Source organism: Pelophylax lessonae (assembly GCF_965119305.1).
Source record: "Pelophylax lessonae genome assembly, chromosome: 4".
Lineage (NCBI taxonomy): Eukaryota > Metazoa > Chordata > Amphibia > Anura > Ranidae > Pelophylax > Pelophylax lessonae.
The window spans coordinates 410090682-410116369 of NC_138771.1; positions in this window are offsets into that span (position 1 = coordinate 410090682).

Here is a 25688-nt window from a genome sequence, read left to right on the forward strand (position 1 = left end):
TGGAGTTGCAAGAATGAACCGTACTCTATGTGAGAGTGGAAGAAACATGATGTTCGATGCAGATGTGCTTACCACATTCTGGGGGGAGGCAATTATGACCACATGCTATCTCCAAAATCGACTACCAAGAAAATTAACTGAGAAAACTCCAAATGAACTGTGGAATTGAAAAGGCCTAAATTTGAACCATCTAAACATTTTTGGAAGCAAAGCCTATCTGCACGTCCAGAAGAAAAACATACAAAATGGGATGATTGTAAAAAGGAAAGTATACTTGAGGGGTAGAGTCAGAGTGAGTCTCAAAAGGGATACATAAATCTACACCAAGACACAAACAAGGTAACCATCAGTAGAAGTGTAGTTGTTGGTGAAACTTCAGTGTGTTTAAAATTTCAGAAAAGTCTGTCCTATGTTGCTCACATAGCCAGACTCATGGGATTAGATGCAGAGACTTCCAACTCATGAGAAAATAAAAGTGGATCACAGCTTTTGACAAAACCACTTACAATAAACAGATTTTCTGTTTGGGTTGGGCATCTTGCTCCTTCGAGGGTAGCACTACACAAGTATGCCTTAGGGTTGTTGTATAAAGAGGCCACTCACAGCAGGAAGTACAGGCCAAAAACCCCAATGGTGCAAGACATAATGCAAATAAGACCAATATACTGTATCAAATACTTTCCTGATATCCAAAGAAAGAAGACAAGTTTGTATACATTGAGTGTGTGTCGCATTGAGTAGCAAGGTCGTTCTAAATCCAGAAGACGATTTTATTAAAAATGAACCACAATCATGTTACCTTTATTGCTTGAATTGTATATTCATAGCTAGTTAATTTAGAAGACAGCTGTTATTTATAACCGAAGGACAAATACATTCTCCAAAAATTTACATGTAAACCAGTGTGAAAATAAATACATTGTTATACAGCAACTTTTATCATTATGATGGAATAAATAGGATTTTTTGACATGTGAATATACGGATCAAAGCAAAAGAAGTAATTCAACTTGATCAAGTCATCCATCTCTAATCCATTGACGTCACTGAAATCAGGTGCTTATAAATCATTATGAAGCCACCCAGCTGTTTTGTTACAGCTACAGAAGATGAGATATATTTTCAATTTATCTTGCTGTATAGTAGAAAAAAATGTTGACATATTGACTTCAATGTAAATAGAATTTTTGTTTTTCAATTAATATTTTATTATAATCTATTAATGTGCAGTCAACAGCATAAAAGTACATTCAAAGAAAAAGAAATAAGAAGGAAAACAGCAATATAATTACATTAAAGACATAAAAAAACAAAAGTAAATTGTTTAGCAGCTTTTAAGTTGATTTCTTTCACACGTGCATCTAAATGATACTTTTAAAAGACTATCAATAGAATAGTGTTTCTCCCAACTTCCAGCACAAAGGCCTTCCCTATACATTAACATGCACAGTGCTCACAAACTCAGAACCAAAATGATAAAAATAAATAGTAATGAAAAATAATCCTATGAGTCACCAAGATCTTACCCCAAAAATCTCCCATCCAAGTACTAACCAGGCCCAAACCACAATCACACAAGATTGGGCACATTCAGGGTGGTGTGGCCATAGGCCTTTCCCCCAATATCTATTGTTAAATTAACAAAGTCCTAAAAGTGTTACTAAACCTAGAACCCTGTATTCACTATACAGTAAACCCCCCTCCATTGAGGGGGTTACGTTCCGGACCCAGCTGCGAAAAGTGAAAATCCGAGAAATAGAAAAACCCTATTAAAATGCATTGTAGGCATGTTTTTTTTTTACTGTCACTGTCCGTGTAAAAGCATTTTAAGGTCTTTAAACACACTTTTAAAACAATAGAAACTCATTTAAACACATAAAAGATACTAAGAGACATAGCAAGAGCTATGGAAAACACAAAAATCTTTCATTCTTAATGATTTATATAGTAAAATAACATTACAAAAAAAAACGCCATATACCGGGACCGCAAAAACTGAACCGCGATGGAGTGGGGGTTTACTGTATTCGGTTTCCCACAGTACACAGAACATGGAAATGCAATTATTTTAGTAAATTTAAACTGCTAAATACCTTTTCTCATCAGCAGTATATAGCAGTCTTGTGACTTCTATTCATGTCTGGTTAAAGCTTGTAGAAGTTGAAATTCTCCTCTGACTGTGAGGCTGCAAGACCCCTGACTCTATGTCTGGACAGTGCTGATTGGCCCTGTGCTGATCACATGCACCCTCCCAAGAAAAAAAAAAAACTCTCTAGCAATACACACCAATTTGAGCATGTGCAGAGTGGCTCCAAAGGTTCTATCTCATCAGGAGATGGATTGGGGACACTGGAAGAAGGGGAGGATCAGAGAATACAGGATCAAACAGCCTTTTTACACAGTGCGGAGGATTACCCCTTAGGTTCCACAGTGAGCATAACAAGCATGCTTTACTGCATATACAAATTGATTTTACTGCTGTACTTTTAGTAACCCTTTAAATCAAGGAATTAATTTAGGGGCATATACAGCAGAAAATACACTATGACAGAATAAAATGAGTCCCAAAAGCCGTGATAAGAAAATAGGATGAGCTCCTCAGGCTATCACTTAGGGCCCATGCCCTTGATGATATTTGTGATAAAACCAGTAGGGCGGACCCAGATACATGCTACTGAGCATGTGCGAAGGAATACAGCCATCTTTGATACTGAAATTCCATGTTGCTGTACCATGCGATATGCTGTGTTACTTCTGTATATTTGTAAGTGGTTAGACATAAAACATTCTTTTTTATGGGTTGTTTTACACTATGCTGAGTGTCTCTTTTATCATATGTGCATTGGTACTGCTAAGCTAATTAGATAATTCCCAGTGGTGTAGCGGTTCCCTGCAAGTTGTGAATGTATATAGTGACAACTGACAGCAATATTCCTGGTGGATGAGTGGAGGCTGGAAAGAGCACCCTTTCTCTATGTGCATGTGACCATTCTTATATGGAGATTTGCATTTTTTGGTAAGCCTTGTGTATGATCAATTACATATGGGGGACTTTACAAGTGTTTTCTGTTGTATATGCCTCTATGTTAATTCCTCGATTTAAGCACTTTGTTGATTTATGTTTTTGTTAATTACCACAGTTTCATAGTTTATGTAACGCATTTTGATTACACATATTGCTATTACCAATAGACATTGGGTACAAGGCCTATGGTCACATCACCCTGAGCATGCCTAATCTTGTTTGATCCCAGAAACTAAGCAGGATAAGGCCTGGTTAGAACTTGGGTGGGAGACCTTGGGGGTAAGATCCTGATGATCCATAGGGTTATTTTTTATTACTATTTTTTTTATCATTTTAATTTTAAGTTTATGACTGCTGCCCTTGTTATATACCTATATCTGTCAGCAGCTAATATATGCAAAAATTCACCTGAGTGCAGATATTTCACTTCTACTTTCTACATTTTGTTGCATTGGCACACGTGCTGGAATACAACAAGGCATTACCTGCATTAAGGCATACTGCATTAACTCAATTTATTCTTTTTGAATGGACTGGAAGCATACCTAGATGGAAAATTGTACCTAACCCATTATCAAAGCGGAGTTCCGGCCACAAAATCGACATAACCGATTTTGTGGCCATCCGCTTGCTTTTCCTCACCTGAAACAGAATTGGATAGTTAGGATATTTTTTTTTTTTTTTTTTACTTTGTAATTGTAGAAAGAAATACTCACCTGTCTTCCACTTCCTCCCTTGGCGGCCGAGGCCTGCGCCGTCACTTCCGGTTTGCAATGATTCCTGGGAGCTGAATGTCATCGCTCCCAGGAATCAATGCGACGGCACGGGCCCCGCTCGTCACTTCCAGTGTGACGCCGCATTCCTTGCTAAACAGCTTCTGGGCATTCCCAGAAGCTGTGGAGGAATGCGGCGCCGCACCGGAAGTGACGAGAGGGGCCAGTGAAGGCGCATTCTGGGAGAAGAAGACGTGGAAGAGGAGGCAGAAGAGGATCGCGCTGGCTTCAGCTGCCCACAACAGAGATGGCAATGCTGGAGAAGAAATTTTGAAAGTGAGCATTTCTTCTTGCAGGTAAGTGCGAGCCGGGACAGATCAGAGGCTAGCCATTGTGGAATGTACTAGCCCTGACTGTCCCGGGGGTATGTTTATTGAAAAAATGTTTTTGTGCCCGTAACTCTGCTTTAACACAGTGCACCACAATGCATTTCTAAATGTTTTTTTAAAATTAGGGACATGTAGATTGGCATGAGGAACCAGGGATGCTGAGAGGGATATGGAATCATCTGAGGATTTCTGTTTAGCAGAGTGGTGTTTAGCTGTGTGGGCATCAGGAGAGGTAAGTATATACTTTTTCTGTGCAGGCCTAGAATATATTGTTAGTTTGGTAAGGTGACAGTTAAAGCTTTAATTTCTCCACCAAGACAGGTAGAAAGTTATAGTTACAGCTAAGCTTTTCTAGTGTAAACATCTTGTTAAGTACTGTTTTCCTGCATTATAACACATAGTGTGACATCCTGTTTAGGAAACCTTGTTTCAGTTCAAATATAATGTCACAATCTACCCTGCAGTCTTCACCTACATACAAGCTATTCTTTGGGGATGCCCCTAGGATTTAGGTGAAGAAGATATTATACATGCATGTATGGAGATGAGAGGACATGGCCAAGGGCAGAGGTAGACAAACCCATGTCAAAGCAAAATCAGGAAACTATTAGGCAACTATTCCCAATGACCAAACAAAAATTGTAATCAAGTAACAGACAGAAAGACAATCCAGGCAGCAAAGGTTCAATAGTCAGATCAAACTAAGGTCAGAAAATGAAATACAGATAATTAATAGGCAGTGAACCTATAAGTCAGGAAATAAACTCTATATTAGTCAAGTATTGAGAGCAGGCAATCTCTTTTTAAATAGAAACATGGGATTCTGCAAATACTGAGTGACAGGGACAACCCATAAAAAGGACAGGGATGAGTAGGTACTCTCATAAAGGAGTGGTGTAGCTACTAGGAAGCTAAGGCTAGCCACACATTATCCAATTTTCTATACAAATTTCCTGTAGATTTACCAAAACCATATAATATGAAGTCAAATCAAAATACTTTCAATTTGTATATGATCAGGCAGGCCCTTGCACTACATAGTTAACTAGGTAAGTAATAGGTAAATCTAAAGGAAATTTGATAAGAAAATTGTATAATGTCCGGCAAGCTTAAAGTGGTTCTAAGGGCAGAAGTTTTTTTTTTATCTTAATGCATTCTATGCATTTAGATAAAAAAAAACCTTCTGTGTGCCCTGAGCCCCATCTCAATCAAGCGATATTGCACAAGAGACATGACTATCTGGGACTCTCCCGCGTCATTGGCTGAGACAGCAGCAGGCACCATTGGCTCCCACTGCTGTCAATCACAGTGAGGAGAGAGATAAAAAAACGTCTGTGTGCAGAAGTCCCCCATTACTTACCTGAGCCCCATCTCAATCCAGCGATAGAGAGACTTGACTATCTGGGACTTTCTTGCCTCATTGGCTGAGACAGCAGTGGGCACCATTGGCTCCTACTGCTGTCAATCAAAGCCAGCGAGCCAATGAGGAGAGGGGGGGGCAAGCCGTGGATCCATGTCTGAATGGACACACACAGCAGCAGCTCAGCACAGGTGCCCCCATAGCAAGCTGCTTACTATGGGGGAACTCAGCAGAAGAGAGGGGCCAGGAGTGCCAGCGAGGGACCCCGAGAACAGGAGGATCTTGGCAGCTCTGTGCAAAACCACTACACAGATCAGGTACAGTAAGTATATCATGTTTGTCCATGACCTTGACCACCTCTGTCCATGACCTATTTATCACAATCTCCTTCAACCTGCTTGCAATTACTGACTATCCTTCTCCTGCTGCCCTCTCCCATGGTGGCCTCCTGTGGACTCACTCTCCCAGGCCTAGTGGATGGAAATATCGGCCTCCTGGACCGGTATCAGGCTTCCTTGATGACTTCTCTGCCTGGCTACCCTACTTTCTCTCTTCTGAAATTCTCACAATCATTCTTGGAGACTTCAACATCCCTGTTAATCTTAACACTCCTGCTACTTCTAAACTTTTGAGCTTAACCTCCTCTTTTGACCTAAAACAATGGACACATGCTTCTACACACTCTAATGGCAACAGCCTTGACCTCATGTTTTCCTACCTATGCACCCCTCGCAACCTCTCCAACATTCCATTCCCTCTCTCTGATCACCACCTCATTAGTTTCAGTCTCTCCTTGTCCTCCTTCTTACCTCCCAACTACCGAACAATTACCCGTAGAAACCTTTGCCATCTTAAACCTTCACTTCTTTTTTCTGCTGCAGATTGTCTCTTCAACACAATCTCATCCCTTTCCTGCCCCAACATGGCCACTTCTGTCTACAACAGTTCACTGTCATCTACCCTGGATGCTTTGGCCCCCCTCACTACACACAGAATCAGGCCCCGACCACTACAACCCTGGCAGACAGACAATACCCGAAGCCTCAAAAAACGTAGTCACGCTCTTGAGCGTCTGTGGCGTAAGACTAAGTCACAGCAAGATTTCAGCCAATATAAATCTGCCCTCCAAAAATACAGTTCCTGCCTCCACACTGCCAAACAGACCTACTTTATCACTCTCATTAACACCCTCTCACACAGTGCCTGTCAACTCTTTTCTACCTTCAACGCTCTACTTCATCCTCCATTACTTCCACCCACTAACTTACTCACTGCCCAAGAGATTGCCAATCACTTCAAAAATAAGATTGATACAATTCGTGAAGAGATCTTTACACTAAAGATATCTCCCTCACCTTACACACCTTGTCCTCTTGCACAATCAATACTTCCCTTGTTTAACCCAACTTCTGTAGAGGAAGTCACTAAAATTTTTTCTAATGCCCACCTAACTTCCTGCCCCCTGGACAATTCCACTTGCTCACTTGCAACCCCTCTTACTGTTGGGGTCCCCCAAGGTTCTGTCCTTGGGCCGCTACTATTCTCAATCTATACCTCCTCCCTGGGTCAGCTAATAGCCTCCCATGGCTTCCACTACCATTTCTATGCTGATGACACCCAAATCTACCTCTCTACCCCTCAGCTCACCCCATCAGTCTCCTCCCTCATCACTGATCTACTAACAGACATATCAACCTGGATGTCTCACCACTTCCTCAAACTGAATCTATCTAAAATCAAGCTCATAATATTTCCTCCTGCACGTGCCCCTTCCCTGGAATTGTCTGTCAAAATCAACGGAACAACTATCAGTCCTTCCACACATGCCAGGGTGTTAGGGGTAATCCTGAACTCTGCACTGTCCTTTCAGGCTCACATCCAATCCCTGTCCAAATCATGCCGCCTTAACCTCCGCAACATCGCTAGAATACAGCCCTTTTTAACCAACGACACCACCAAGCTTTTAATTCACGCCCTGGTTATCTCTCACCTCGACTATTGCAACTCCCTCCTCATTGGATTACCCTTACATAGATTATCCCCCCCTTCAATCAATAATGAATGCTGCTGCAAGACTTATCCACCTTACCAACCGTTCAGTGTCCTCCACCCCTCTCTGCCAATCCCTTCACTGGCTTCCACTCACCCAACAAATAAAATTCAAAGTGCTAACAATAGTTTTTCAAAGCCATCCACAACTCTGCCCCCAGCTACATCACTAACCTGATCTCAAAATATCAACCAAGCCACTCTCTTCTGTCCTCCCAAGACCTCCTGCTCTCTAGCTCCCTTGTCATCTCTTCCCATGCGTGCCTCAAGGATTTCTCCAGAGCTTCTCCCATTCTTTGAAACTCTCTACCCCAATCTGTCCGACTGTCCCCTAATCTATCCATCTTTAGACGATCCCTGAAAACCCTTCCCTTTAAAGAAGCCTACCCGGCTACTAACTAATAACACTGTTTCACTTGCTCCATCAGCTCATCCCCCACAGCTATTGCCTTTTGTAACAATTGACCCTCCCTTTTAGATTGTAAGCTCTAACGAGCAGGGCCCTCTGATTCCTTTCGTTCCGAATTGTATTGTAACTGTAATGTCTGCCTTCATTTTGTTAAGCACTGTTGGCACTATATAAATCCTGTATAATAATAATAATAAATGTTTGTTATTTTTAAAATATAAAACTCGAGCCTTTAGAATCACTAGAGGAAAGAGGCTTGCTAGACACATACCTGTAAGTTCATGAGTGCAAACACAAATCAACCATAACCTTGAACTACAAAACGTCACTAATTATTCTTCTGGGAATTCACATTTCTCTCCTTAACAGATAAATGGGAAAGGAATCTTTAATTTTGTTCCCTATTATGAGCAACAGATTTTGCACACAAACATGTTACATTTCCATATGGGACTTTGGGTCACTTCCTCCATTGATTACTCTGATTACATTCATGCTATAAATAGTTACTGTAAACAAAACCGTATTTCTCCATTAACACGAAGGTCAGGTTAATATATCCCAGCCAGCAAAGAGGTCCTCCTTACATCAGAGTCTACAGGATTCCCCCTTAACAGTGCAAGGGAACTCTGACATAGTTACATAGTTACATAGTTTAGTCAGGTTGAAAAAAGACACCATCTGGCTCAACCAAAAAAAAAAAAAAAAACAGTAGAGAAAACCCAACCATACAATCCCATATACACAATTCTATACATGCAGTTGATCCAGAGGGAGGCAAAAAAACCCCCCAGCAAAGCATGATTCAATTTGCTACAGCAGGGGAAAAAAAATCCTTCCTGATCCCCCAAGAGGCAATCGAATATTCCCTTGATCAACTTTACCTATAAATATTAGTACCAATTTATATTATGTACACCTAGGAAAGCTCTTACTGTGGAGAAACCTTTCCATATTCGGAGACAAAATCTGTTTTCCTCTAGTCTTAAAGATTGCCCTCTTGTCCTCTGCATTGACCTTAAAGTGAATAACTCAACACCAAGTTCACTATATGGACCCGTTATGTATTTATACATGTTGATCATATCCCCCCTTAAGCTCCTCTTCTCAAGAGAGTATAAATTCAGTTTCTCTAATCTTTTCTCATAGGTGAGCTCCTCCATGCCTCTTATCGGTTTGGTTGCCCTTCTCTGCACTTTCTCCAGTTCCCCAATATCCTTTTTAAGAACTGGTGCCCAAAACTGAACTGCATATTCCAGGTGAGGTCTTACCAATGATTTGTACAGGGGCAAAATTATATCTCCAAGACAAAAATGCGATGCCGTTGCACCTTTCTCCTGCGCTCAGAGATAGGGGCCCCATCCGACCTATTTGGAGATGTAATTCAACGGAACTCACACTTGTCTTCCCAAATGGCCACAGCCTTGCTGCCCTTTATCTGGGGTTATCTAAAGGCACTAGAATCAAAAAACAAACAGAAGGGCACACCGGCCTAGTGCATTATCCTCAATAACAGGTTTTATTGGTTAAAAGTATATATATATATATATATACTCTCAAACAAAGGTATAAAAAGCACATCCAATCCGAACATCTGGAAAAAACTGTATTCGATTACCAATGTCCTCAATATATGATGGCTAACATGTTTCGAGGCATAGCCTCTTCTTCAGAGCCCAGAGCAAAATGATAACTCTCTCTCTGGAGTCCATGCCTCTGTTAATACAAGAAAGGACTTTGCTTGCTTTGGAACCTGCAACTTGGCATTGCATGCTATTATTAAGCTTAGGATCTACCAGAACACCCAGATCCTTCTCGGCTATAGAGTCCCCCAGCTCCCTCTAGTATGTATGATGCATGCATATTATTAGCCCCCAAGTGCATAACTTTACATTTATCAACATTAAACCTCATTTGCCACATAGTTGACCAATGAAACAGTTATTTGAGGTCAGCTTTTAAATTGGAGACATCCTGTAAGGAAGCTATTCCACTACAAAGCTTGGTGTCATCTGCAAAGACTTAATTGGTACTTTTAATCCCAGACCTTATATCATTTATTTATCTCCTTTTTACTTTTACTTTTTTTTACTTATCTTATCTCCTCATTTTACTTATCTCCTCATAAAAAGAAATCAGGTTTGTTTGACAACTTCTGTCTTTCATGAATCCATGCGGTCTGTTGCTTAAAATATTTTTTTCCAGCAAGAATTCATTTATGTGGTCTTTTATTAACCTTCTCCCATCCGCGCTACAGCCTATATATGGCTGCAGCGCGGACTCACATTTTCGGGAGGCCGTTTTTAAACGGCCTTCCAGAAACAGTCTCCCCGCGCGCTCCTGCGAGCGCGCATCGGGGAAAATCTGTGTCGGCCGTGTCCCTTGGACACAGCCGATCACAGATCGTGGTGAATGGCCAATCACAGCGGCCATTCACCACGTGATTGGACCGTCCAATGAGAGATGATCTCATATGTAAACATATGAGATCATCTCTCATCACCAGCGCTCCTTCACACAGAGCCTGCGTGTGAGGAAGGAGGGAGAGCTGCCCAGCGCCGGGGACACAGAACAAATGTAATCAGGGCACCGATCACCAGTGCCCTGATTACTAGAGGTACACCAAACACACCTTCAATGCCCACAGTGCCTGCCATCAGTGCCCCCCATCAGTGCACACAATCAGTGCCCATAGTGCTGCCAGTCAGTGCCCATCAGTGCCTGCTCATCTAGGCACTGATGAGCACTGACTGGCAGCACTATGGGCACTGAGTGTGGGCACTGATGGTGCTGCCCATCAGTTCTCATCAGTGCCGCCCATCAGTGCTCATCAGTGCCACCCGTCAGTGTCCATCAGTGCTGCCAGCCAGTGCCCATCAGTGCCGCCCATCAGTGCCCATCAGTGCCGCCCGTCAGTGCCACCTCTCAGTGCCCGTCAGTGCCACCTCTCAGTGCCCAGCAGTGCCACCTCTCAGTGCCCAGCAGTGCCACCTCTCAGTGCCCAGCAGTGCCGCCTATCAGTGTTCATCAGTGCCGCCTATCAGTGCGGCATATTAGTACCTCCTCATCAGTGCCACCTCATCAGTGCCCATAAGTGCCACCTCATCAGTGTCCATAAGTGCCACCTCATCAGTGCCCATCAGTGCAGCCTATCAGTGCCCATCAGTGCCGCCTCATCAGCGCACATCAGTGCAGGAGAAAAATTTATTTATTTTCAAAATTTACTCGCAAAAAATAAGAAAAACTTTTTTTTTTTTCAAAATTTTCTGTCTTTTTTCTTTTTTTTTGTAAAAAATAAAAAATTCAGAGATGATTAAATACCACCAAAAACTAACAGGTCTATAGTTACTTGACAAAGACTTTGATCCCTTTTTAAATATAGGCACTAGAGTTGAGCGGACACCTGGATGTCCGTGTTCGGCGGGTTCGGCCGAACTTGAAAAAAAAGTCCGGTTTCCGAACTTTACCCGGACACCGAACCCCATTGAAGTCAATGGGGACCCGAACTTTCAGGCACTAAAATGGCTCTAAAAAACCAATGGAAGGGGCTAGAGTGCTGCAAATGGCAGCAAAATGTAGTTAAGAGCATGGCAAGTGCCGTGTAATTTTTAAATAGCAGATTAGAACTGCACTCTGTAGTAAAATATAGCTGAACGCTGCACACAACAGACTGATAAAAATATTTTTTTTTCTCCCTCCTCCTCCTCAGTAGTCTCAAGTGAGGGCAAAAAGATTGTTCACTGCACCACCCCCCACACAGCAAAATCGATGTAGATCACTAACAGACGATTGTTCTGTCCTGTGTCTCCTAATCTCTCCCTGCCTAATCTCTCCAGCCTGTCCCTAAAATGCTGAAATATCTTTCCCTGCCTACACTCTGACCTGTCCCTGCATTATTTTCGGGCACAATGTTGTTTTTCTCTGTCTGTCCCTTATCAGCAGCAGCCAGCACCGTTCTGTGTGCTCTCTCCCTACACTACAGCAGACGGACGCACCGCGCTGTGTCTCTCGAGCTTATAAAGACCTGGGTCACATGCTTCAGCTGGCCAATCACAGCTACTAATACATTAGTAGGCATGGCTCGGATGGCTTCTAAGGCACAACAGTTAAACGCTTGTTGATTGGCTGTTGAAAGCCCGCCATTAAAACCGCGCCATTACATACAGGAAATAAAATTACCGAACACGGATTTTAAACCCGACCATACAGTAACGTTTTCGGGTCCGTGTCCGGGTAACAAAAATCCAATTATCCGGTACGGACCCGAACAATACAGTCCGTGTTCGCTCAACACTAATAGGCACCACATTGGCCCTACGCCAATCCAGTGGTACTATTCCAGTCCTTAACAAGTCCCTAAAAATTAGAAACAAAGGCTTTGAAATTATGCTTTAAATTACTTATATTTTTTTAGGATGCATGGGTGCATGCCATCTGGTCAAGGTGCTTTATCCACCCTTATTCTGTCTAAATATTTCTGGACTATATCACTTTTGAGCCATTGTGGATCATTTGGGGCTGTGTTAATACCATCCTCATTATGGTCATGAGCTCCCCCATGCTCCTTTGTTTACACAGAGCTGAAGAAAGTATTTAAGAAATTTGACTTCTCTTTGTCCTCAGTCACTCACTCCTGATTATTTTGTAGAGGGCCTACATGCTCAGAACTAACCTTTTTACTATTAATATATTTGAAGAATTTTTTGGGGTTTGTCCTACTATCTTTTGCAATCTATCCTTCATTTTGAAATTTTTGCGTCCTTGATTTCCTTTTTACATATTTTGTTATATTCTTTGTAACAATTAAACAATGATAGTGTTCCTTCATTTTTATATTTTTTAAAAGCTATTTTCTTATTATTTATAGCTTTTTTTTAACTTTGGCTGTGAGCCACATAGGTTTTAATTTTAGCCTTTTAAACTTATTGCCCATGGAAATATACTTTGCAGTGAGTTTGCATAAAGTCTTTTTGAAAATTTCCCATTTCTGTTCTGTGCTTATTGATGCCAATATTCCCTCCCAATCTAAATCCTGGAGAGCAGCCCTCATCCTTGGAAAATTTGCTCTCTTAAAGATAAGTGTTTTTGTATTTCCTCTCTGCATTTTTTGCTTACAGCTAACATTAAATGACATCATATTATGGTCACTGCTACCCAGATGTTCTTTTATATGAACATTATTAATAAGCTCTGCATGCTTTGACATTACCAGGTCCAACAGAGCATCATTTCTAGTGAGAGCCTCAATAAACTGTACCATAAAATTGTCTTGTAATAGGTTTATACTTTTTTGCCCTTTAACTTTTCCAGCAGTGCCATTACTCCAGTCAATGTCTGGGTAGTTAAGATCTCCCATTATTATCACTGTGCCTGCCCTTGAAGCCCTTTCTATCTGGGCAAGGAGCTGAGTCTCCACCTCCTCATTAATACTGGGAGGAAAAACTGGAAAATTTGCTCTCTTAAAGTTAGGTGTTTTTATATTTCCTGTATGCGCTTTTTGCTTACAGCTAACATTAAATTAAATCATATTATGGTCACTGCTACCCAGATGTTCTTTTATATGAACATTATTAATAAGCTCTGCGTGGTTTGATAAAAAGTATTAGGTAAAATATTTTCTAGGCCTTTACAGGAACATTATAGATGCATTAGGCATCACTGTATAATCAGCTACACATCTTTAACCACTTCCCGCCCATCATATAGAAAAATTATGGGCGCAAAGTGGTTGCCCCATCCTGACTGGGCATCATATGATGCCCAGCAGAATAGACAGAGCGCCGATCACTGTGACACACCGCATCTCTGATCCTGGTAAAGAGCCTATGACGTAGGCTATTTACCATATGATCAGCTGTGCCCAATCACAGCTGGTCACATAGTAAATAGGAAGTGCCGTTGATCGGCTTTCTTCAGTTTGCGCCTGACAGACATGAGTAGAGGAGAGCCGATCGGCGGCTCTCCTGACAGAGGGGGGGGGGGGTCTGTGCTGGTAATCAGAGCATTGATTACCAGTGCAGACCATTGGGGGGGGGAATGCCACTAGAGCCACCAGGGATTGCCCACCCATGGCCACCTGGGATGCCCACTTATGGCCACCAGGGATGCCCACCCATGTCATCAGGGATGCCAATCAGTGCTCAGGGAGCCTGTCAGTGCCCTCCTTATCAGTTCTGCCCATCATTGCCATCTATCAGTGTCGCACACCAGTGCCCATCATTGCCCATTAGTGTCGCCTATCAGTGCCCACCAGTGCCGCCTATTAGTGCCCATCAGTGCCCATAAGTGCCCATCAGTGCCGCCTATAAGTGCCCATCAGTGCTGCCTATCAGTGCCCATCAGTGCTGCATATTAGTGCCTCATCATCAGTGCCACCCCATCAGTGCAGCCTCATCAGTGCTCATCAGTGCGGCCTCATCAGTGCTCGTCAGTGCAGGAAAAAATGTATTTATTTACAAAATTTTATAACAGAAACGAAAAACTTTTTTTTTCAAACTTTTCGGGATTTTTTATTTGTTTAGCAAAAAAGAAAAAACCTTGCGAAGATCAAATACCACCAAAAGAAAGCTCTATTTGTGGGGAAAAAATTACATAAATTTAGTTTAGGTACAGTGTTGCGTGACTGCGCAATTGTCATTCAAAATGCAGCAGCGCTAAAAGCTGAAAATTGGTCTGGGCAGGAAGGGGGTAAAAGTGCCCAGTATTGAAGTGGTTAAAGTATTGCTGTCACTCTGCGCATGTACAACTCCATATACATGCCAATCCAAGATTCAAGAGTACCATAACACATTTTCCCTTCTATTTTGCTTTAGTAAATCAGGCTTGTTATGTAAAATGATTAAAAGAAAGCGAAATTAAAAATGCCATTTGAGTGAAAGAAAGCATACTGTTACATAACAGAGCTTTTTATATGGTCTGCTACCTATAATTTACTTCCAGATTTACTTTTTCATGGCTTGTAGTCATCTCCTTCTTTGGTTAAAATACATTAAATACTAAATTCTTGATGTCATTGGCAAAATGTTATTCCCAATAGGACTACAGATATTTTTAACAAGGATTTGCAACCTTGCCATGCAGCTGTTGAATCTGATTAATTATGCTTGCTATCAACCTCATTAAGACTGACCTGCAAAGGATTATGGGAGATTCAATTATTAGCATGTACCTGTACTTTTTTTTTTATTAGAGAATCAAGTTTTGCTCAACAAATTAAACAAAAAAGGAAAGAGATTGTGAAGAAGAAATGACAGGCCTACTAAGAAGCTAAACTAATTTGTAGCTGCACTAATTAAACAGGATAGGTAGTGGTGCTATACATTGATGCAAGGGAAACAATATTGACACCAGGTTCTTATATTCAAATACTACAAACACAGATGGACACATATGACTATTCTAAGCATTATGATAGTTGAGGCAGAGTTCAAAGACGACTACTTGGCAAGCCCAAAGGCCAAAAGTCTAACTTTTCAATCTCTTTTGTATATGGACAACATAGCCATATAATATTTTATCACTGCTACATTACACAGACTGATTACTATAGTTACAGTAAACCTGTGTAGAAGGCTATCTGTGGTCTAATTTGCTTTTATGAAATCCACATGGTTAAAAAGAGCTAGTGTTCCTAGGAAGGACTACAGAACCTTTTCTGCCCTTTTTAAAGCGGAGTTCCACCCTAAAAATGAACTTTATAGCATCAGTTACAGTAAAAAATCCTGAAAAAGAATTGGATAATTAATAGTTTTTTTTTTGTTTCACTTACCTTGTTTTTAATGAAAATAAACTTACCTTTCTTCCACTTCCTCCTTATGCAACTGCGGCCCTTGACGTAACTTCCTCCTTTGCATTGCGTCCTGGGAGATGAGCATCATCAATCCCAGAATGCAATGAGAATGGACGGCTGCTACTCTACAGCGCATGCGCGAGATTGTGATCAGCATTCTGGGTAGCCAGGAACCAGGAAGAGGGACACAGCCGGGGACACATCGGCTTCAGACGCCCACATCGGAAATGGCCGCGCTCTGCAATCAACTTTAAAGGTAAGAATTTCTTTTTTTGCAATTACTGTACTGTACTGTAATGTGGGGTTAGTGTTACTGTAATTGGCGATAGCTTAGGATTAGGGGGTATTTTTAGCTAAAAAATGTTTTTGTGGCTGGAACTCCACTTTAATTCTGTTTTGTGAAGCCCCCTTCCTTAGAAAGCAAGTTGCTTTAGATCATAGATCCCTCCCTTTTCACATGATCATATTAAGTACTACTCAGAAACCAGAGATAAGAAGTTATTGAAGAGTGCAGCCAGACGAAAACCCAATGAAGGGTGCAGCCAAACAAGAACCTAAACCATAATTAAACCCAAAAGCAAAAAGTGAATGTGTTGCAGCTCACCTAACCATACATGTGGTGTCTGCATTTTCCTTTTTTGTTTTTTTTCCCTTTATTCTCACTTGGTGATCCGGCCAGTAAGTCTGTAATTTTTCAAAATTCTTTAACAGACCAAGCGTGTCAAGCAAAAGTGACAAATACAGGGTGAAGAGAAACATTTTTACACTGTCAAGGGTCTTAAAACAGTTAGCTTATTTGCATTTGGTTGAAACCTTTTCCTAAAAGGAAGAAACTGCCTAAAAAGCGTTCGGGTGGCCATAAATAGACCTACATTTGGCCAGTTCAGCAGAGACCGCACAAACGTCAATCCATGTATAGGCAGGCTGGTTGTAGATAGGTTGACTTGTATGCAGCAAACCTGTTGGGTAAGCAGCACTGATCATTGTATTCTGACGACATGGGAGTCTCCTAGCCATCAGAACACAATAGAACAGCGGAAGTGATTCCCTCATCCACCTCAAATATATGGATAGGGAATCAAAAGTTGAATGAAAAAAATGATGTATGACCTTTAGCTAGACTTCAGCTTTAATTTGTTAGTTACTTATGTAAGTACATCGAAAACTGACTGGTCCATCTAATGCTGCCCTCTTCACAGTAGCGGAACTATCAGGGTCGCAGCGGTCGCGCTTGCGACCGGGCCCTGGAGTTCCGCTACCTGAGGGGGGGCCTGCCAGCCCCTGTTCTCTTACCGCGGCCGCGGCGTGAGGGGGCCAGTCCGTCCGCCAGACTGTTCGTGTTCGCTAGTGGCTGAGACTGAGAGACGATCGTTGTGCGGGGCGGGGGGGGGGGAAGAGGTGTCTACAGCGGCCAGTTTTCTGTGTAAAGCTGCAATCTGCTGCTGTGCTGCCTGCACCGCCCTCAGCCCTGCCGATCCTCCAATCAGAGCTGATGCAGTGAGGCAGCAAGGGTGGACACTGTGCATTCACTGAAAGAAAGTCAGCTGACCAGCTGACACCAATAGAGTGCAGGGGGAGGAGGAGTTCTCCCCTCTGCGAGTGCGAAGAGACCACATGCTGCTGTGCCTGCTAGGCTGGAGTTGCTGAGTGACTGAGGGGGAAGCTGACTGACCGACTCGACTGCTAAGTGCTAATTGTAAGTAAACTTGCCTTTTTGATCCCAAACTCCACCCTTGATGGCTTGCTGGAATGCTGCCTCTTAATGATCCCAGACCCATGCCTGGCACAGAACAGATCTCATCCCTATCTACAACAGAGGTGTTGGGGGGGGGGGTGTAGGGATGAGATCTGCGGTGGTGGGGGGATGGGATCAGTAAGAAAGAGGTGGTGGGGGAGGATGACACCACATCCCACCCCTCCTCCAATCCCCCCACCCACCATCGCCCCCACTGATCCCTCTCCACTATTACCTCTTCACCACCGCCATTGATCCCACCCCCCCCCCAACCATCACCCCCCCCCCTCACCACCGCCATTGATCCCACCCCCCTCACCATCGCCGCCACTAATCTCATCCCCCCTTCACCACCATCACCACCTCTGATCACACCCCCCCTCCCCACCACCGCCGCGACTGATCACACCCCCCTCCCCACCACGGCGCCGCCACTGATCCCGCCCCCCTCCCCACCATTGCCGCCACTGATCCCTTGCCTTTCCCCACCATTGCCGCCACTGATCCCAGCCCCCTCCCCACCATCACCGCCTCTGATCCCACTTCCCTCTCCACCACCGCCGCCACTGATTCCACCCCACCACCACCACTGATCCCACCCCCCACACCACCATTACCGCCTCTGATCCCACACCCCTCACCACCATTACCGCCTCTAATCCCACCCCCCTCACCACCATTACCGCCTCTGATCCCACACCCCGCACCACCGCTGCCACTGCTCCCACCCACCTTACTTTGTTATACATTGCAAAAAAAAAATAAGCGTCAAAAACATGCTTTTTCGGGGGAGGGGGGCTTTCATGATTTCTTGCACCGAGGCCCTGAAAAATCTAGTTACGCCTCTGCCTCTCCAGATAATGCTGCTGTCCGCAAGTGTTTCTGTTGCTTCTTCATAAAGGAGACACCCTAAGACAGGAAGTGTGTTACTAACCAAATCACCAGTAGTGATGAATAGTGTTGAGCGAACACGGACTGTATTATTCGTGTTCGTACCGAATAATTGGATTTTTTGTACCCGAACACGGACACGGACACTTTACTGTATGTTCGGGTAAAAATCCGTGTTCGGTCGTTTTATTTCCGGGTTTTGCATGCTTTGGCGCTCTTTTCATGGCGGGCTTTCAACAGCCAATCAACAATCGTTTAACTGGTGTGCCTTAACCTCCCTGGCGGTATGATTCTGTCAGGAATTCTGTTCCAAAAGCGGTACAATTCTTTTCATGGAAATTTGGCGTTATGTATTATAGGCCTACAATTCTTAGTAATTACTGACTTAAACCTGACCAAAACAAGACTCTAGTAGACATCCCAGATGTGATAAATTTGAAACACAAACAAGTGAATTATAATTGAATCAATAATATTATTTTATTATTTAATATATAATATATATAATAAAATTATATTATTGATTAGATTATAATTCATGCGCTATATATTATATATATATGTGTGTATATAGATATATATATATATATATATATATATATATATATATACATACGTGTGTGTGTGTATATATATATATATATATATATATATATATATATATATAACGCATGAATTATAATCGAATCAATAATATAATTTTATATATATATATATATATATGTGTGTGTGTGTATATAGGTATATATATATATATATATATATATATATATATATATATATATACATATATATGTATATATATATATATATATATATATATATATATATATATATATATATATATATATATATATGCATATATATATATGCATATATATATATATATATGCATATATATATATATATATGCATATATATAATATAAAATGTGTTATGTGTTTTGTGCAACGTTTTTTTTTTTTTTTTTTTTTGAATTTCCCTCCCTAGTTCCGCTCCCATGCAGCATTGCTGCTGCAGGGAACGGAACTAGGAAGTCCTCCTACCGACAGACGAGCGGCGGAGATCTCGCTGGCGGTCACAGCAATGAGAGCTCATCGCTGGATCGCCAGGATCAGGTAAGAGAAGCTCCGCTGCGCTGTCTGCACGCTCTGCCCATTGACCCCGAGCGTGACTCGGGGATACCGCTAATAGCAGAAAATTCCTACCCCGAGTCACGCTCGGGTTTACCGCTAAGGCGGTTAAGCCATCCCAGCCATGCCTGCAAATGTCTCAGTAGCTGTGATTGGCCGTCTGAAGCATGTGACCAAGTCTTTATAAGTTCGAGGCAGCCGCAGCGGCGTCATTATGCTGCTTAGATTCAGGGACAGAGCACACATCAACGTGCTGGCTGCTGATTAGGGAAAGATAGGCAGGAAAAAACCATTTGTGTCCGGATAGAATTGAGGGACAGGTCGGAGTGTTTAGGCAGGGCGAGTTGTAGGCATTTTAGGGATAGAGTCTGCTGAATTATAGGGTCAGTGTCTTCTACAAACTACAATCGATATTGCTGTGTGGGGGGTGGGGTCTGCACTCAATCCTGATCTACGATCTCTTCTCAATCCTGTTAGGGACAGAGTCTGCTGAATTTTAGGGAAACTGTGTTCTACAAACTACAATCGATATTGCTGTGTGGTGTGGGATTGGAGATAGGCAGGTGTCAGTGATCCACATCCATTTTTCTGTGTGTGAGCTGCAGTGAACACAATCTTTTTGGGCTGCAGTGAACACAATCTTTTTGGGCTGCAGTGAACACAATCTTTTTGGGCTGCAGTGAACACAATCTTTTTGGGCTGCAGTGAACACAATCTTTTTGGGCTGCAGTGAACATAATCTTTTTGGGGTGCAGTGAACAAAATCTTTTTGGGGTGCAGTGAACACAATCCTTTTTGGTGTGCAGTGAACACAATCTTTGTGGGGTGCAGTGAACAAAATCCTTTGTGGGGTGCAGTGAACACAATCTTTTTGGGGTGCAGTGAACAAAATCCTTTTTGGGGTGCAGTGAACAACATCCTTTTTGGGGTGCAGTGAACACAATCTTTTTGGGGTGCAGTGAACAAAATCCTTTGTGGGGTGCAGTGAACACAATCTTTTTGGGGTGCAGTGAACACAATCTTTTTGGGGTGGAGTGAACAACATCCTTTTTGGGGTGCAGTGAACAAAATCCTTTTTGGGGTGCAGTGAACAAAATCATTTTTGGGGTGCAGTGAACACAATCTTTTTGGGGTGCAGTGAACACAATCTTTGTGGGGTGCAGTGAACACAATCTTTTTGGGGTGGAGTGAACAACATCCTTTTTGGGGTGCAGTGAACAACATCCTTTTTGGGGTGCAGTGAACACAATCTTTTTGGGGTGCAGTGAACACAATCTTTGTGGGGTACAGTGAACAGAATCTTTGTGGGGTGCAGTGAACACAATCTTTGGGGGGTACAGTGAACACAATCTTTGTGAGGTGCAGTGAACACAATCTTTGTGGGGTGCAGTGAACACAATCATTGTGGGGTGCAGTGAACTCAATCTTTGTGGGGTACAGTGAACACAATCTCATACTTCTGAAGGTTTGAGGGTGCTGCCTGTTCCATACTCCCCCTACTCCTCATCTAGCCTTTTAGGGGTACAAACAATAGTAATTGGGGCCTAGTGTGGTTGTGTACGTGTGATATACATACACTTTTTTGGGATCATATTTTCTATTCCGCTATTTAATCAAAAACCTTTGGGGATCAGTTAAATTGGGGGATAGTCTGTGTTGGTACGTGTGAGAGAGATCCACCTTTCCAAGTTGTTGGGGTTCATCTCATACTTCTGAAGGTTTGAGGGTGCTGCCTGTTCCATACTCCCCCTACTCCTAGCCTTTTAGGGGTACAAACAATAGTAATTGGGGCCTAGTGTGGTTGTGTACGTGTGATATACATACACTTTTTTGGGATCATATTTTCTATTCCGCTATTTAATCAAAAACCTTTGGGGATCAGTTAAATTGGGGGATAGTCTGTGTTGGTACGTGTGAGAGAGATCCACCTTTCCAAGTTGTTGGGGTTCATCTCATACTTCTGAAGGTTTGAGGGTGCTGCCTGTTCCATACTCCCCCTACTCCTAGCCTTTTAGGGGTACAAACAATAGTAATTGGGGCCTAGTGTGGTTGTGTACGTGTGATATACATACACTTTTTTTGGATCATATTTTCTATTCCGCTATTTAATCAAAAACCTTTGGGGATCAGTTAAATTGGGGGATAGTCTGTGTTGGTACGTGTGAGAGAGATCCACCTTTCCAAGTTGTTGGGGTTCATCTCATACTTCTGAAGGTTTGAGGGTGCTGCCTGTTCCATACTCCCCCTACTCCTAGCCTTTTAGGGGTACAAACAATAGTAATTGGGGCCTAGTGTGGTTGTGTACGTGTGATATACATACACTTTTTTGGGATCATATTTTCTATTCCGCTATTTAATCAAAAACCTTTGGGGATCAGTTAAATTGGGGGATAGTCTGTGTTGGTACGTGTGAGAGAGATCCACCTTTCCAAGTTGTTGGGGTTCATCTCATACTTCTGAAGGTTTGAGGGTGCTGCCTGTTCCATACCCCCCCTACTCCTCATCTAGCCTTTTAGGGGTACAAACAATAGTAATTGGGGCCTAGTGTGGTTGTGTACGTGTGATATACATACACTTTTTTTGGATCATATTTTCTATTCCGCTATTTAATCAAAAACCTTTGGGGATCAGTTAAATTGGGGGATAGTCTGTGTTGGTACGTGTGAGAGAGATCCACCTTTCCAAGTTGTTGGGGTTCATCTCATACTTCTGAAGGTTTGAGGGTGCTGCCTGTTCCATACTCCCCCTACTCCTCATCTAGCCTTTTAGGGGTACAAACAATAGTAATTGGGGCCCAGTGTGGTTGTGTACGTGTGATATACATACACTTTTTTGGGATCATATTTTCTATTCCGCTATTTAATCAAAAACCTTTGGGGATCAGTTAAATTGGGGGATAGTCTGTGTCGGTACGTGTGAGAGAGATCCACCTTTCCAAGTTGTTGGGGTTCATCTCATACTTCTGAAGGTTTGAGGGTGCTGCCTGTTCCATACCCCCCCTACTCCTCATCTAGCCTTTTAGGGGTACAAACAATAGTAATTGGGGCCTAGTGTGGTTGTGTACGTGCGAGATACATACACTTTTTTTGATCATATTTCCTATTCCGCTATTCAATAAAAACCTTTGAGGATCAATTGAATTGCGGGATAGTCTGTGTCGGTACGTGTGAGAGAGATCCACCTTTCCAAGTTGTTGGGGTTCATCTCATACTTCTGAAGGTTTGAGGGTGCTGCCTGTTCCATACTCCCCCTACTCCTCATCTAGCCTTTTAGGGGTACAAACAATAGTAATTGGGGCCCAGTGTGGTTGTGTACGTGTGATATACATACACTTTTTTGGGATCATATTTTCTATTCCGCTATTTAATCAAAAACCTTTGGGGATCAGTTAAATTGGGGGATAGTCTGTGTCGGTACGTGTGAGAGAGATCCACCTTTCCAAGTTGTTGGGGTTCATCTCATACTTCTGAAGGTTTGAGGGTGCTGCCTGTTCCATACCCCCCCTACTCCTCATCTAGCCTTTTAGGGGTACAAACAATAGTAATTGGGGCCTAGTGTGGTTGTGTACGTGCGAGATACATACACTTTTTTTGATCATATTTCCTATTCCGCTATTCAATAAAAACCTTTGAGGATCAATTGAATTGCGGGATAGTCTGTGTCGGTACGTGTGAGAGAGATCCACCTTTCCAAGTTGTTGGGGTTCATCTCATACTTCTGAAGGTTTGAGGGTGCTGCCTGTTCCATACTCCCCCTACTCCTCATCTAGCCTTTTAGGGGTACAAACAATAGTAATTGGGGCCTAGTGTGGTTGTGTACGTGTGATATACATACACTTTTTTTGGATCATATTTTCTATTCCGCTATTTAATCAAAAACCTTTGGGGATCAGTTAAATTGGGGGATAGTCTGTGTTGGTACAAGTGAGAGAGATCCACCTTTCCAAGTTGTTGGGGTTCATCTCATACTTCTGAAGGTTTGAGGGTGCTGCCTGTTCCATACTCCCCCTACTCCTCATCTAGCCTTTTAGGGGTACAAACAATAGTAATTGGGGCCCAGTGTGGTTGTGTACGTGTGATATACATACACTTTTTTGGGATCATATTTTCTATTCCGCTATTTAATCAAAAACCTTTGGGGATCAGTTAAATTGGGGGATAGTCTGTGTCGGTACGTGTGAGAGAGATCCACCTTTCCAAGTTGTTGGGGTTCATCTCATACTTCTGATGGTTTGAGGGTGCTGCCTGTTCCATACCCCCCCTACTCCTCATCTAGCCTTTTAGGGGTACAAACAATAGTAATTGGGGCCTAGTGTGGTTGTGTACGTGCGAGATACATACACTTTTTTTGATCATATTTCCTATTCCGCTATTCAATAAAAACCTTTGAGGATCAATTGAATTGCGGGATAGTCTGTGTCGGTACGTGTGAGAGAGATCCACCTTTCCAAGTTGTTGGGGTTCATCTCATACTTCTGAAGGTTTGAGGGTGCTGCCTGTTCCATACTCCCCCTACTCCTCATCTAGCCTTTTAGGGGTACAAACAATAGTAATTGGGGCCTAGTGTGGTTGTGTACGTGCGAGATACATACACTTTTTTTGATCATATTTCCTATTCCGCTATTCAATAAAAACCTTTGAGGATCAATTGAATTGCGGGATAGTCTGTGTCGGTACGTGTGAGAGAGATCCACCTTTCCAAGTTGTTGGGGTTCATCTCATACTTCTGAAGGTTTGAGGGTGCTGCCTGTTCCATACTCCCCCTACTCCTCATCTAGCCTTTTAGGGGTACAAACAATAGTAATTGGGGCCCAGTGTGGTTGTGTACGTGTGATATACATACACTTTTTTTGGATCATATTTTCTATTCCGCTATTTAATTTAACTGGGCCTCCATGCGAGACCTGTGTGCCTTGTTGCGCTGTTTTGAGTACTCCACCAACATGGCCAGTGGCAATGACGCCGTTCTCAGCTTAACTATCCCACTTCTATGCCTCCTTGAAAAAACAATTCGGGCGATGATGGAAGAGGATGTGGCACAGGATGAGGAGGAGGAGGAGGATGAAGAGGTAACATTTCCAAGGCTTTCAGGGCAGTCATTCGCAAGGGGCTCCGAGGGTGGGTTCCTGCACACGCAAACGCCAGGGACGCAATTGTCCAGCAGGGGCACAGTTCTGGAGGATGAGGAGGATGAGGAGGAGGAGGAGCTGGAGGAGGAGATGGAACCATGTTCACAGCAGGGTGGCACCCAGGCCAGCTCATGGCCATCACTGGTGCGTGGCTGGGGGGATACAGAGGACACGGACGATACACCTCCCACAGAGGACAGCCTTTCGTTGCCTCTGGGCAGCCTGGCACACATGAGCGATTACATGCTGCAGTGTCTCCACAACGACCGCCGAGTTGCCCACATTCTAACTTGTGCTGATTACTGGGTGGCCACGCTGCTGGATCCCCGTTACAAGGACAACGTACCGTCCTTAATTCACTCACTGGAGCGCGATCGCAAGATGCGCGAGTACAAGCGCACGCTGGTAGACGCCATGCTGCTGGCATTCCCATCTGACAGCGGGGCCACAGTGGAAGCACAAGGCAGAGGAGGAGGAGGAGGAGGTCGCCAACGCAACCAGGGCACCGCCAGCACCTCAGAAGGCAGGGTTAGCATGGCCGAAATGTGGAAAAGCTTTGTCAGCACGCCACAACAAACAGCAGCACCAGCAGCTCAGATGGAACGTCTTAGCAGGAGGCAGCATTTTACCAACATGGTGGAGCAGTATGTGTGCACACGCCTACATGTAGTGAATGACGGGTCTGCCCCCTTCAACTTCTGGGTCTCCAAATTGGGCACATGGCTTGAGCTTGCCCTTTACGCCTTGGAGGTGCTGGCGTGCCCTGCAGCCAGTGTATTATCTGAACGGGTATTTAGCACGGCTGGGGGCGTTATAACAGACAAGCGCAGCCGCCTGTCCAGAGACAATGTGGACAAGCTCACGTTCATTAAAATGAACCAGGCATGGATCCCACGGGACTTTTCCGTACCTTATGCAGAATAGCAATGGATACCGACCTTACCCACCCATTGTTCCATTTTTGCTCTTTCTCACTCTTTTGGGGTGTACCCTCATTTAAAATTTTTGAAAAGAAGCAGTGTTGGCTACCTCGTCCTCCTCCTCAGGGCCAGATTAATGTAGGGGCT